Source organism: Cherax quadricarinatus, chromosome 29 (assembly GCF_038502225.1).
Source record: "Cherax quadricarinatus isolate ZL_2023a chromosome 29, ASM3850222v1, whole genome shotgun sequence".
Lineage (NCBI taxonomy): Eukaryota > Metazoa > Arthropoda > Malacostraca > Decapoda > Parastacidae > Cherax > Cherax quadricarinatus.
The window spans coordinates 20,829,730-20,845,652 of NC_091320.1; the positions used below are offsets into that span (position 1 = coordinate 20,829,730).

At 41.8% G+C, this 15,923-nt stretch overlaps 1 long non-coding RNA gene across 1 annotated transcript in view; it reads left to right on the forward strand.

The window, feature by feature from the left end:
• The first annotated feature begins 3,864 nt into the window (after window positions 1-3,864).
• LOC138853375 (uncharacterized) overlaps window positions 3,865-15,923 on the forward strand; it is a 49,464-nt gene continuing 37,405 nt past the window's right edge. The window contains exon 1 of the long non-coding RNA XR_011392565.1: window positions 3,865-3,987. This is a non-coding gene — a long non-coding RNA (uncharacterized lncRNA). The remainder of the gene's footprint in view (window positions 3,988-15,923) is intronic.

Here is a 15,923-nt window from a genome sequence, read left to right on the forward strand (position 1 = left end):
GCTTCTTAGAACTCTTTCAAAGATTTTTTGAGTGGATTAGTGGATGTAGGTGGGTGTGGGTGGATGTAGGTGGATTTAGGTGGGTGTGGAGGATGCAGATGGATTAGGGTGGGTGTGGGTAGATATGGGTAGGTGTGGTGGGTGTGGGTGGATATGGGTAGGTGTGGTTGGTGCTTGTGAATTTGGGTGGATGTGGGTGGGTGTGAGTGGTTGTAGGTGGGTGTGGGTGGATGTGGATGGGTGTGGGAATCGGGTGAAGGCTATTGTATAGGGTTCCTCCTCCCCTTTCCCCCGTCTCTCAGTGAAGGTCAGTGTGTACTCATCCACTGTACCACTTACCTTCACCCATTCCCTGTTGCACACCCAGCAACCTCACCCATACTACCCACTCCTATAATTTTCCCATGGCCACACACCTACACCATTCCGCCAGGGCCACATTTCCCCATTAACTAAAGACCACACCTCGCCCAGTCCCATGTCCTCACCCACATCATTTTCCCACGACCTTTCACCCTAACATTCCTTACGCACGCCTGGTCACGTTGCCGCCCACCACCCTCATTACTACCTACACCACCAACCGCCCACTCACCCACCCAGTCACCCATTATCCATACCACAACCCACACTGGGCCACCGACACTGCCACCCACACGGTCACCAACACACCACCTCGTTGCTTCTAGCCCCAACACCCACACCCCCCTACCACTCAGCATCCTCCACCTCTAAAACCCCAGCCTCCAGCTCCTGCCCCCACCCCTCTATTGTTCAGTCTCCACCTCCACAACAGCAGTTCCCCCTTCCTCAACTCCAAACCCCGTCACCCCAACTGCTCTAACCCCTTCTGCCTAACCCCAACACTATCCCATCCATTACAACCTCCATACAGCAGCAACGAGTGGAACAGCAGAACAGTTAAGGTATCTCTGTCTGCTGGAGAGATGTGGTTACGGGATCTTTGAATGACCACATCGAATACAAATTCATTTTTTTATTTCCATATGTAATACAAAGGTAATGTAGTTTACATGTAATAAAACACTGGTAGGCACAAAAAAAGGCCACTGTGAGAAATTACCTGCATGAGGTTTACAGGAAATTACCTGAATTATTACATGTAATTTGGGTGAGGTAAGTGGGACTTAGTCACAGTAAGTCACAGGACTGTCACTCCTTCGATGCCCACTCCTTCACCTCTCTCAAAAAAAGCTTGACCTGACATTATATTAATAATTACAGTATTAAACATTAATACCAGTAATGGTATGTTATAAAATACTGTGGATTGTATGAAAATTAAAGGAAATGATCTCCAGAAAGGATTAATGGGAGCACTAATGCATAGACAGGGTAAGAATTTTCTAATTAACACCAGGCACATATGTACCAAAAGTTAGATAATTAAGAAATTTATATTACCACTTACCATTTAAACTGTTGTTGGACCACCCCACAATGCCTACCTAACAAATAGAATCCTTCTGGCCAGTGAGAAATCTAAATGGAAGGACTAATGGCATACATACTGGATGTGTTACATGGCAATGCCTCATTATTTCCACTATCACCACCTATTTCTAGAGGTCCCGCAAATTCTCTGTCCCTATTCTTCAGCAGGGGACATTCCAGTACTTATTTATAATTTGAGGCTGATCCATTCAATTATGGCCTCGATGATGCCAGATTACTAGACAATTTCACCACAACCAGTGCTCATGTTAATTCACTATGAAGTCCTCCGCCCCCTGTATCCCTCCGCGGCCGCTGCACACCTTCCTTAACACAAAATTTCTTGAAGGGTCAAATCAGCATCACATTTGATACACAATTATTATATTCTTATTTACACATACTGAATTTAGGAAAATTAAAAAAAAATCCACAGTTACTAATATGCAATACATTATGGGCAAGCTAATTCTGATGCTTGGCTTCATATTAAGAAGCATAAATAATAGGAGTCCTCAGGTTGTTCTTCAACTCTATATATCTTTGGTTAGGCCTCAGTTAGATTATACTGCACAGTTCTGGTCACCGTATTACAGAATGGATATAAATGCTCTGGAAAACGTACAAAGGAGGATGACAAAGTTGATCCCATATATCAGAAATCTTCCCTATGAGGATAGACTGAGGGCCCTGAATCTGCACTCTCTAGAAAGGCATAGAATTAGGGGGAGAAATGATTGAGGTGTATAAATGGAAGACAGGAATAAATAAAGGGGATGCAAATAGCATGCTGAAAATAACTAGCCTAGACAGGACTCGCAGCAATCGTTTTAAGTTGGAAAAATTCAGATTCAGGAAGGATATAGGAAAGCACTGGTTTGGTAATAGAGTTGTGGATGAGTGAAACAAACTCCCAAGTACAGTTATAGAGGCTAAAATGTTGTGTAGTTTTAAAAATAGGTTAGATAAATACATGGGTGGATGTGAGTTGGACCTGATTAGCGAGTGCTACTGGGTTAGTTGCCGTGTTCCTTCCTTAAGTGAATGTGACCTGACCTGACTAGGTTGGGGCATTGGCTTAAGCTGATAAGAGACTTGGACCTGCCTTGCATGGGCCGGTAGGCCTGTTGCAGTGTTCCTTCTTTCTTATGTTCATGTGGAAAATATTGTATATTTTCCAAAAAAACAGTGTATTTTGTGTGTAAATTTATGGAATATATTGTAGGTAATAAAAATTAATTTGTAAATAAAGAACCAGTGAAATTGGTGAGCGTCGCTGAGGTAGGGAGACACCATTGTTTAGAATTGGGTGAAGGAATGTTAATGGAAATCAGAAGAATTTTCGTCGCTCAAGAGGTTATATTGTGTTTAAAACCTCTCAAATAGGAGCCGAAATTGTTGGATTTGCAGTCCTGCATAATGTGAGCATTAGGCGAGTGGACAAGACAGTCAAGGACCCCAGCTAAGTCGATGTCTATTTATGTTGAAATTCTGGCCAGTATTTTCTTCATATTTTAGGCAGGGGGTTTTGTGTATGACACACTAAGTAATCTCCAGACTAATTGGTGAGTGGTATTAAGAAAAATTCTCCTTCAATGTATATGTATTCATTTTTTAAATTTAATATACAGTCCACATATTTATATTAATGTTTTACCAGAATTCCTGGTGATGTATATTAATTTCATTTGAAATTTATATAGGTCCAGAGTCACTTGTTGGAACTTATTTGGTTCGAGAAGTCCCAACGGGGTAAAAACACACCGTTCGGTGGCCCTTAAACCCACCCAAACAAAAAGCGTTCTCCCCGAGTTGGTGTGGATTGATGGTAGGCACCTATTTAATTTATAGATTTACCCTTCAGGAAAGGAGTAGGTAGTTTACTGTTAGTACACTAATATTAGGATTATTGAGGCAACTGTAGATAATGATAATGTAGACCTAAGACCTTAACATAGGTAGTAATAGGCCGATGATGTAGGCAAACACTAGGATAAGTTAGCTAGGGAGAACTGGCAGCCCTAGTTTGAACTATGAGGTGCGGGTCTCAAAGACACAATAGCGTTCTTCTTAAGACAGACACCAACTGGACAAGATGTGCCATGATCAGCAGACGGCGCCCCCCCCACGTGTCTTTACATTCGAGACCAGGGGAAATCTGGTAGAGGCACCTCGATGTACTGTAGATGACCTCCTCCGTCAGGCCCATACAGTTAGACAAGACCTCCACTTTATCTCGTAGATTTCTGGCCAGTGTCTGGGGAGATTGTGAGTGAGTTGATCTGTAGGCCCTTTGTGCAGCTGGCAGTGCATGCCCAGTCTGGAAGCTAGTGTCCATGTCTGCATAGTTGTACTAGGGGATACACACCCTCTTGGATATAGGAATTTCTGAGGTGCAGGCAGGTCACTAATAACGATTGAATATTGCAGGAATTCAGGCTCCCGGTTGCACATGGTTTCTGAGGGGAAGTCCAAAGGGGCTAAGGCTAAGCTTAGGGAAGTTGAAGATCAGGATATATGCTGCAACACCAAGTAAGTTAGTCCTTTATATGTGCATGCAGGCGAGTTTCTTGCAACATCAATTATTTGTGAAAATCTGTCCTATAAGCCACTTGTGAGGCTGAGGTACCCACCTCAGAACTCGGTGTCAACAGAGTTTGCCAGGGTAGGCGACTCACTTGGAGGCAGTCCACACAAATTTTCACACATGGAAAATTTTCTAGGTGTGATTACCTGTACGTACTTCAACATTACATGCATACAAGTAATCTCATTGGGAGACAACCATATTGTTTACCATAGTCACCCTGGGTAGACATGTGAGAAAACTTAACCACCCCTGGTCATGGCAGGTGGTTCCTTCAACCCTCACAATCTTATCCATATCTATCTGGGACCAGTATAAATTGGATAGCACCCACAAGTACGGCACTACTAATTAATTGTGGACTGTATAGATTATATTAGTTTAAATGAATGAAGGGGGGGAGGTAGGTTACACTTGGATATATCCATCAAGGAAAAACACTTGTACATAATCCCACCACTTACCAGATATTCTCTGGTGGTCACTTGATGTAGCTGGATCACCCATAACCTATCCAAGTACAACATACCTAACTGGTCAGTATCAGTCTGCTATAACTAGAAAGGTTACTTAGCTGTGGGTGATTGATGCTCCTTATTTCCTCCATTCACCATCTCATTTCAATGTCCTGCTACACCGACACGGTTCTTATTCCAGCAGGACGAGGTATCCGTTGGTTTGTCCCGGTTTAGAAGTCATGACTCCATAAAAACTTCACTATCCTCGAGACAGGAACAACGAGGTAAACATGTGCACACACACTCTGGGAATGGCAGCTCATATCACTTCAACGATTCCTTAACTTAGTGTTATTATCACTGATTACATTACAATTCACAAGACGATATAATGTCTCATAATTATTATACACATTAGAGGTCACTCCATTAAAATCTGAGACCGATGAGTGAGGATTAACTCACAGGTATTTCCCCTGGACACACACCATGGCTGCGCACCAGTCAACCCCGGTCGAACCATTATTCACTAATTTTACCACCCTTTTACGGTGGTCCCGTAAATCACGTTCCCTCACTCTTCACCAGGAACAGTTACGACACTTCCTATTATGAAGTGAGGCCTATATTAATCCTTAGGCTACCGTGAATGCCAATTTCCTGGTCCCATGTTTTCACAGCCTCCTCACTCCCTTCAAAACACTCCCGCCTCTCACATGCCCTCAGCCGACCTCCCTCCCCGCACATCTGCGCAGGCGCAGGGGGAACACTGTTGATTCTATTCAAATTTCAAATACACTTTGACTCAAATCAACACATTAAACGCCTATTAGGCACTATAGCTTCGGAAAATTAAATATTTTCCACATTGCGGCCGGGCAGAGGTCATTGTTAGATGACTTAAATAATGTGGAGTACAATTTTCCCATCTTCACTGGCCACCTGGCTTGGGAACTCCAACATTGGTATTTACATAATCACCCATTAATTCTTTCCACCTGTCAACTCCTCAGGTGGGGCTCCGTCCAAAGCACGCTCAAGCTTCCATGCTTCTGGTATTAACAATTTCCCTCTTATTGTAAGGTGTGACACTAAGCCTATGCTCTCTGGGTTAATTTGTTGGGCATACTGAAATTATGAGACTTTAACAATAACAAGTCTCTCTCAGTATCCCAAGTCAGCCCCAGCACATTACTGCATATAGGCACTTCAACTCCATGACCATCCATATTTATTGATCCCTCAAAATGGACTAATTACTGTTCCATTCTGTCAGGGGCATAAGCCTATGCTCCCTGGGTTAATTTATTGGGCATACTGAAATTATGAGACTTTAACAATAACAAGTCTCTCTCAGTATCCCAAGTCAGCCCCAGCACATTACTGCATATAGGCACTTCAACTCCATGGCCATCCATATTTAGTAGGTAATTCTAGACAGTCGAGCTTCCACGGAAGTCGCACCCAGTAATGTCCAGATTCACATTTAACATCCTTCAGGTATTGTTCCTGAGTAAAGGAATCATTTGGACTTTCCTCATTTATATTAATCCCTATGCTGTCCAGCTCCCACAAATTAGACTGGTTCAACATCATTCTCGATAGAAGAATACTTGTACTGGGTTGACCTTTTATGAGTAAGACACCGTGACTGTATTCACTGCTTCCTCTCGTCATTATTACTAGGCGGTAGTCTGCCATATATTACATGGCCCGTACCAGTGTTGAGGAGAGTGACGCCGCATGCTTTTGGATTTATGCCCTTTATCCTGAATTATTACATCCAACGCCGGCAAGGCTACCTCAGCTAGGCCATCATTATTGCCATTAGCTGCAACCTTTACATCAGTCACTGTAGTGTCAGGGTTATTAACATTATCATTATTGTCACCATTATTATAAGAATTACATACAACCCTGCACATAACTGTATGGTGCCTTCCCTTATTGCATTGATAGCAACTGTTCAATTTGGTATGACTATCCTTTACATTATGATTGTCTAGACATCTGATAAATCTGTCAAGTTCTTTCATTCTTTCCACTTTAATATCCCATGAATTATAGGCATTACAATTTTTAGTGTAATGAGTACCCTTGCAGAAGAGACAGTCTCTCTTTTCCTTGCTTGACCTCTTATTAACTGGGTTACCCTTATTGAGGTACTTATTCCTCTTACCTTGATGTGAGGAACCACTATTACTGATTCCTGTCATTTGATATGTGCCTATTTAACTCTTATGATTATCACCACTGGGATTATTTTTTCCTTCTGAGACTTGACAGATACTTCAGAGTCATTATGTGTTATATCCTTAGAACTGTTTGGCTGATTGGTCGGCAATTGAACAATTAATTCTTGCCGACCTAGTCTGATTTCCTACAGACCGTACTCTGGAGGTTTTGGCAAACACACCCTTTGCATTAATAGGTTGATCAACTGCCTGGCTTACACCCTTTAATTTATTCAAAGCCTTACTTTTACAAGACAGTTTTTCTTTCAATTCGTAATGTTGATTAATTAAAACATTAATTTCCATTCCGTCTGCACAATTCTCCAGCAGATCTCTTTCCCAGTCTTTAAACCACAATTTGTACCAATCAAATCTACTCTCTAAAGCATCTAAATATAACTTTAATTCATTAGGGTTCACGGTTTTTTGATTCATTAAATCCAAGCACTCGTATGCCTTCGACACATGGCCTTTAATAGCCTGTAATGATGCTTTCATTACTCTAAAATCCACGGACTTGTCAGCCACATTAACTCCATCAGATCCAGTCATGGTTAGAGAACTATTAATCACTGATTATACAACTTAAGTAGGCGCCTTATAAGAGTAATTCTTGCACTTTACTTTTGTATAAATCCTAGCCACACATGTGCTAGCAATTAATTGGGCTAATTATCATCCACCACACGATCGATTAAATTTGTGTACTCTATACCCACTCTCTTCAATCAGTCACTTAATTATTAAGAAATTAATTCAATTAATTTTTCACTGATTGCATCTAGTTCAGGAAGGACAAGCGGGCAGATATGGAAAATTTTCTAGGGGTGATTACCTGTACGTACCTCAACATTACATGCATACAAGTAGTCTCATTGGGAGACAACTATATTGTTTACCGTAGTCGCCCCGTGTAGACATGTGAGAAAACTTAACCACCCCTGGTCACGGCAGGTTCAATTCAATTCAATTCAAAGTTTATTCTCTATAAGGATTACAATGCTGAGTTTACAGAAATTTGGTTATTGTGTGGTTTACATGTAGTAAAATTGTGATTACAGAGTGTACCACTAGAACGCTTAGCATGGCTAGGCATTCCTTTGACCCTCACAATCTTATCCATATCTATCCGGGACCAGTATAAATTGGACAGCACCCACAAGTACGGCACTACTAATTAATTGTGGACTGTATAGATTATATTAGTTTAACTGAATGAAGGGGGGGGGGGGGTAGGTTACACTTGGATATATCCATCAAGGAAAAACACTTGTACATAATCCCACGACTTACCAGATATTCTCTGGTGGTCATTTGATGTAGCTGGATCACCCATAACCTATCCAATTACAACATACCTAACTGGCCAGTATCAGTCTGCTATAACTAGAAAGGTTACTTAGCTGTGGGTGATTGATGCTCCTTATTTCCTCCATTCACCATCTCATTTCGATGTCCTGCTACACCGACACGGTTCTTATTCCAGCAGGACGAGGTATCCGTTGGTTTGTCCCGGTTTAGAAGTCATGACTCCATAAAAACTTCACTATCCTCGAGACAGGAACAACGAGGTAAACATGTGCACACACACTCTGGGAATGGCAGCTCATATCACTTCAACGATTCCTTAACTTAGTGTTATTATCACTGATTACATTACAATTCACAAGACGATTTAATGTCTCATAATTATTATACACATTAGAGGTCACTCGATTAAAATCTGAGACCGATGAGTGAGGATTAACTCACTGGTATTTCCCCTGGATACACACCATGGCCGTGCACCAGTCACCCCCGGTCGAACTATTATTCACTAATTTAACCACCCTCTTACGGTGGTCCCGTAAATCACGTTCCCTCACTCTTCACCAGGAACAATTACGACACTTCCTATTATGAAGTGAGGCCTATATTAATCCTTAGGCCGCGTGAACGCCAATTTCCTGGTCCCATGTTTTCACAGCCTCCTCACTCCCTTCAAAACACTCCCGCCTCTCGCATGCCCTCAGCCGACCTCCCTCCCCGTACATCTGCGCAGGCGCAGGGGGAACACTGTTGGTTCTATTCAAATTTCAAATACACTTTGACTCAAATCAACACATTAAACACCTATTAGACACTATAGCTTCGGAAAATTAAATATTTTCCACATCGCTTGTGGAGATAGAGATTGTAGTAGGTATCGAAGGGGGACATTTTTTGTGACCTAGGTGTCCTAAAATTCCTACTTGTCTCTGTAACTTTAATAAAAAATAATTATCTTTGTTACCATTTACTGGTATGTATCTAATGAGGTTCATCCAGATAAATTTTAAATTTTCCATAGTTCTTATGGTCTTATGTTCTTAAATACTACTTAAGCAGGGCCAGACTCATGGAACTCTGTGTTCATCAAGAACTGCAAGAAGCCCCTATCACGAGCCTTTTCCATCCTATGGAGAGGAAGCATGGACACGGGGGTCGTCCCACAGTTACTAAAAACAACAGACATAGCCCCACTCCACAAAGGGGGCAGTAAAGCAACAGCAAAGAACTACAGACCAATAGCACTAACATCCCATATCATAAAAATCTTTGAAAGGGTCCTAAGAAGCAAGATCACCACCCATCTAGAAACCCATCAGTTACACAACCCAGGGCAACATGGGTTTAGAACAGGTCGCTCCTGTCTGTCTCAACTATTGGACCACTACGACAAGGTCCTAAATGCACTAGAAGACAAAAAGAATGCAGATGTAATATATACAGACTTTGCAAAAGCCTTTGACAAGTGTGACCATGGCGTAATAGCGCACAAAATGCGTGCTAAAGGAATAACAGGAAAAGTCGGTCGATGGATCTATAATTTCCTCACTAACAGAACACAGAGAGTAGTCGTCAACAGAGTAAAGTCCGAGGCAGCTACGGTGAAAAGCTCTGTTCCACAAGGCACAGTACTCGCTCCCATCTTGTTCCTCATCCTTATATCCGACATAGAAAAGGATATCAGCCACAGCACCGTGTCTTCCTTTGCAGATGACACCCGAATCTGCATGACAGTGTCTTCCATTGCAGACACTGCAAAGCTCCAGGCAGACATCAACCAAATCTTTCAGTGGGCTGCAGAAAACAATATGAAGTTCAACGATGAGAAATTTCAATTACTCAGATATGGTAAACATGAGGAAATTAAATCTTCATCAGAGTACAAAACAAATTCTGGCCACAAAATAGAGCGAAACACCAACGTCAAAGACCTGGGAGTGATCATGTCGGAGGATCTCACCTTCAAGGACCATAACATTGTATCAATCGCATCTGCTAGAAAAATGACAGGATGGATAATGAGAACCTTCAAAACTAGGGAGGCCAAGCCCATGATGACACTCTTCAGGTCACTTGTTCTATCTAGGCTGGAATGTTGCTGCACACTAACAGCACCTTTCAAGGCAGGTGAAATTGCCGACCTAGAAAATGTACAGAGAACTTTCACGGCGCGCATAACGGAGATAAAACACCTCAATTATTGGGAGCGCTTGAGGTTCCTAAACCTGTATTCCCTGGAACGCAGGAGGGAGAGATACATGATTATATACACCTGGAAAATCCTAGAGGGACTAGTACCGAACTTGCACACGAAAATCACTCACTACGAAAGCAAAAGACTTGGCAGACGATGCACCATCCCCCCAATGAAAAGCAGGGGTGTCACTAGCACGTTAAGAGACCATACAATAAGTGTCAGGGGCCCGAGACTGTTCAACTGCCTCCCAGCACACATAAGGGGGATTACCAACAGACCCCTGGCAGTCTTCAAGCTGGCACTGGACAAGCACCTAAAGTCAGTTCCGGATCAGCCGGGCTGTGGCTCGTACGTTGGTTTGCGTGCAGCCAGCAGCAACAGCCTGGTTGATCAGGCTCTGATCCACCAGGAGGCCTGGTCACAGACCGGGCCGCGGGGGCGTTGACCCCCGGAACTCTCTCCAGATGCAGCAGCTGGAAGACAAATAAAATATAAAGCAATGGACATAGACTGTTAATATAGTAGAATTTCTTGTGCAATTAACTACAATTATATGTACAATAAGAACTAGCTAATGAACAAATGTTAGTTTTAAAAGTATGACTTATTATTCGGAAATGATTCAATGATCTGTTTTGTGGAGTGGCTGAATAGAGATGGTGAAGATACAGGAAGTTACTTAGTTACTGTAGAAATATAATGGGACAAGATGCACAACCAAATTCTAGGATTCTAGGATTAAATTCTAGGATTAAATAGTTACACTCAACTTATTAATACTCCAACCCGGATCACACAGTTCTCAGCCACCCTAATTGACCACATACTTTGTAACCGCTCTGAGAACATTAGTCAGTCAGGCGTCATTACCACAGGTCTTAGTGATCATTTCATCATTTACTGCACCAGGAAAATAACTAGGGATAGGATAGGCCTACACAGGACAATAAAAATGAGGTCAACTAGAAACTACAGTAAAGAAACACTGGTAAATAGGCTACACAATTGTGACTGGACAGAGATAACAAGTTGCACGGACGTAAACGATGCCTGGGAAAAATTCAAAACAATGTTCACTACCATCCTTGATAATATTGCACCAGTTAAAGAGGTTAGGATTAAACGAAGAACTGAACCCTGGATGAATACTGAGATATTAGATAATATGAAATTCAGAGACCAGCTGCTAAAAAGATTTAAAGCAAACAGACAGGATATTGCAGCACTAAATGAATTCCAAAGGGTGAGGAACAGAGTACAGAGACTTATAAAAGGAGCAAAGGCAAAGCACTACTGCTCAAAAATTGAAGAGTATAAGCATAACCCCAGAAAGCTCTGGCAACAACTAAAACAGTTGGGGTATAGCCATAAGCCAGTAGATAGGTCTAACATAGTACTCACTATCGATAATGAGGTATGCCACGAAACATCTAAGGTGGCAAATTGCTTTAATTCATACTACACATCTGTTGCATCAACACTAGTAAGTAAACTACCAGCTGCATCAAATACCTATAACACAGACTCTGATAAGTTTCAAACATACTATACCAATAAAGGGGTAACCCCAAACAGTTGTCAACTAGTAAGTGTATCTCATGACCTTATTCAAAAAGAACTAAGCAGGTTAAACCCAACTAAGAGCACAGGCCCTGATAACATCCCGTCTAAGTTCCTAAAAGATGGTGCTTCTGAACTGTCAATCCCTATTGCTCACATAATAAATCTATCAATCACCACTAATACAGTACCGGAGGGGTTCAAGGAGGCCAGAGTTACTCCTATCTTCAAGAAAAATAGTAGGTCTGATGTAAGCAACTATAGGCCTGTTAGTATACTCAGTATAATATCTAAAATTCTAGAGAGGGCGGTGTATTCTCAAGTAGTTAAGTACCTTAATGACAACAACATTCTCCATAGCTATCAATAGGGCTTTAGAAGATCCTACTCAACCGACACCTCCCTTATTAATCTGATGGATTACCTGAGAACTGAAATGTCAAAGGGGAACCTCATAGGCATGGTAACCTTAGACCTGCAAAAGGCCTTCGATACTGTCAACCACAATATATTATGTAATAAACTTCAAACTATCGGTATAGGTTCTGTAGACTGGTTTAAGTCCTACCTTAGCAACAGGAGACAAATAGTCAAAATCAACAAAACAGAATCAGAACCCCTGCCGATAACATGTGGAGTTCCCCAAGGTAGTATTCTGGGTCCCTTATTATTCTTATGTTATGTCAATGATATGCCTATCAGTGTCAAGTGCAAACTCCTACTGTATGCAGATCTAAGCTGTATGCTTTCAAAGAGGGAGTAGATTACAATCTTGGCTTGTCAGGTAGTAGTTTGAGAACAATAATACGAAAAGAACTTCAGCTGAATTTTATGGACTTAAGGCTCAGGGAGATTGACACCAGTGAGTCCATCTATCATCATTCTATCATGCAGGAGGAGCCACATGTCTATGGTGCATCCAACAAAATAAGCAGACTCTTGGATGTCACTACCGCCCGGCTCCGGCTGGGTTACAAGTATCTTTGGCAGGTTAAATCACCACCACCAGATGTAGACCAAACGAAATGTAAACTTTGCCAGATGGATTATTGTCACACCCTGCGTCATTATGTACTGGAGTGCGATAAAATTAATGAATTTAGAAACAACTCACTCAGAAGTGTTCAAGAAATGGCTAAGTATTTTATCCACAGTGGTATATTACAGACCATTCTGGAGAAATACCCTGACTTTGCTAGCTGTAAATAAAGCATTACCACATGTGTGCATGTGTGTGTGTGTGTGTGTGTGTGTGTGTGTGTGTGTGTGTGTGTGTGTGTGTGTGTGTGTGTGAGTATGAGTGTGTGTGTGTATGAGTGTGAGTGTGTGTATGAGTGTGTGTGAGTATGAGTGTGTGTGCGTGTGTGTATGAGTTTGTGTGTGTGTGTGTGTGTGTGTGTTTATGTGTGTGTGTGTATGAATTTGTATGTGTGTGTGTGTGTGTGTGTGTGTGTGTGAGAGAGAGAGAGACTCAGCAATCAACATTTGCACCAATAACTCACTACAGTTGTGACCGGGTGTGGAAGTGTGAATTGCTCATTACTCTAAAATTTGTTCATGATTGCAGCCATGTATAAACGTAAGTAACCATTCTTACAGTATTCATTACCTTTGTAACTTGTGAGTTCATTACCTTTGTAACTTGTGAGTTCATTACCTTGTACCTAGTTCAGCCATCAAAACTTTGGAGCCCGGTCCCTGGACCCATTGTGTACCTCTGTAATCTGTAAATACCTTTGTAACTTGTAATGATTGTGACTAGACCTACCTGGAGTTCATTACCTTTGTAAATTGTGAGTTCATTACCTTTGTAAATTGTGAGTTCATTGCCTCTGTAGCTTGCTCAGCTATCAAAACTTTGAGGCCCAGTCCCTGGACCCATTATGTACCTCTGTAATCTTTTGACTACCGCCCACAGGATGGGTATGGGGTGCATAATAAACATATTAAACTAACTAACTAAACTGCAGATGACAGTGCTCTGTTAGTGTCAGGTAAAGACCCACAAGATATTGCTAATGTTTTAACACTGGAACTGGAGTCCTGCAGCAAATGGTTAGTAGACAACAAACTATCATTACACCTAGGGAAAACTGAAGCCATTCTCTTTGGCACGAAACAAACTGAGAAGGGTAAATAATTTTAATGTTCAATGTAATGGGGAGCCCATCACTTTGGTTTCATCAGTAAAATATTTGGGAATCCCCTTTGACCCATGCATGTCAGGAGAATTGATAGGGAACAGTGTAGTAAAGAAAGCGAATGCCAGACTGAAGTTCCTGTATAGACAAGCACAGTGTCTACCTACTGAGGCTCGCAGGACTCTATGTCTAGCCCTTATACAATGCCATATGGATTACGCTTGCTCTTCTTGGTACTCTGCCTTGACAAAAAAACTGAAAGATAGACGGCAAATTACCCAGAACAAAATCGTAAGATTCATCCTGGGGCTGGGACCAAGAGAATATGTAGGCCAGGATGAATTACAGCAGTTGGATATGCTGAATGTTGAAGACAGAGTAAAACAACTGAAGCTAAATCATGTTTATAAAATTGCTCACAAGCAATGTCCAGAATATCTTGCTGTCAATTTTGTCAAGGCTGGGAACCAAAGCAATCATAGAACTAGGGGGAGAGAGCACAACTTTGTAGTACCCACAGTCAGTGGCCAGGCTTCAAACACCTTTTATTGTACAGCAATAAAGGAATGGAACAGACTACCCGCACATGTCAAAGCCAGTCATAGCGGGAACCAGTTCAAGAAGAGTGCCAAAAGGTGTCTGATGAATGTAGCTACAGAAAGGGAGGGGAATGATTTTCTATTTTTTAGCTAACATACGTGTAAATTTTACCTTATTCATTGTAATGACCCTCGTATTGTAGATAGTCTTAATGACCTTGGTGTCGCAGATAGTCTTTTTAGTATTGTGGAAAATTTTTAATTTTCCGAAACTATAGCGCCTAATAGGTGTTTTATGTGCCGATAGGAGTCAAAATGTATTTGAAAATGGAGTAGAACCAAGAGTTCCCTTGGCGCATGCGCGGATGTGCGGGGGAGGGAGAGGCGGATTGTTTTGAATGGTGGTGAGGAAGCTGGGAAAACATGGAACCACGAAATTGACGTTCACGGTGGCCTAAGGATTAATATAGGCCTCATTTCATAATAAGAAGTGTCGTAACTGTTCCTGGTGGAGAGTGAGGGAACGGGATTTACGGGACCACAGTAATAGAGTGGTAAAAGTGTGATAAGAGAAGGACCGGGTGACTGACGCGTCACAATGGACTGTGTCCTGGGGAAAATTACCCTTGGATTAATCATCACTCATCGGTCTCAGATCTTAATGGAGTGACCTCTAGTTTGTATAATAGTTATGAGACGTTAAATCGTCTTGTGAATTGTAATGTAATTAATGATAATAACGCTAAGTTAAGAGAATATGTGAAGTGAAATAAGTCGTTTGCTCCGAGTGAACACGCTAGACCTCGTTGTTAACGAGACGAGGAAAGGGAAACTCCTTGAGTCACGACGTCTAAAAGGCAGGACAAACCAGCGGATACCTCGTCCTGCTGGAATGAGAATCGTGTCGGTGTAGCAGGACATCGAAAATGAGATGGTGAATCAAGAAATGAGGAATATCAATCACCCACAGTTAAGTAACCCTTCTAGTTATAGCAACCTTAGACTGGCCAGTAGTGGTATGTTATAATTAGATAGGTTACGAGTGATCCAGCTACATCAAGTGACCACCAGAGAACATCTGGTAAGTAGTGGGATTATGTACAAATGTTTTTCCTTGATGGATGTATCCATGTGTATCCTACCCCCCCCCCCTCATTCACCGAAACTAATATAATCTATACAGTCCACAATTAATTAGTAGCACCGTACTTGTGGGTGCTATCCAATCTATACTGGTCTCGGATAGATATGGATAAGATTGTGAGGCCGAAGGAATCACTTGCCGCGACCAGGGGTGGTTAAGTTTTCTCACATGTCTACACGGGGTGACTACGGTAAACATACAGTTAAGCACCCTAGGAAATTTTCCATATCTGCCCGCTGGTCCTTCGTGAACCGGATGCAATCAGTGAAAAAATTAATTGAATTAATTACTTAATAATTA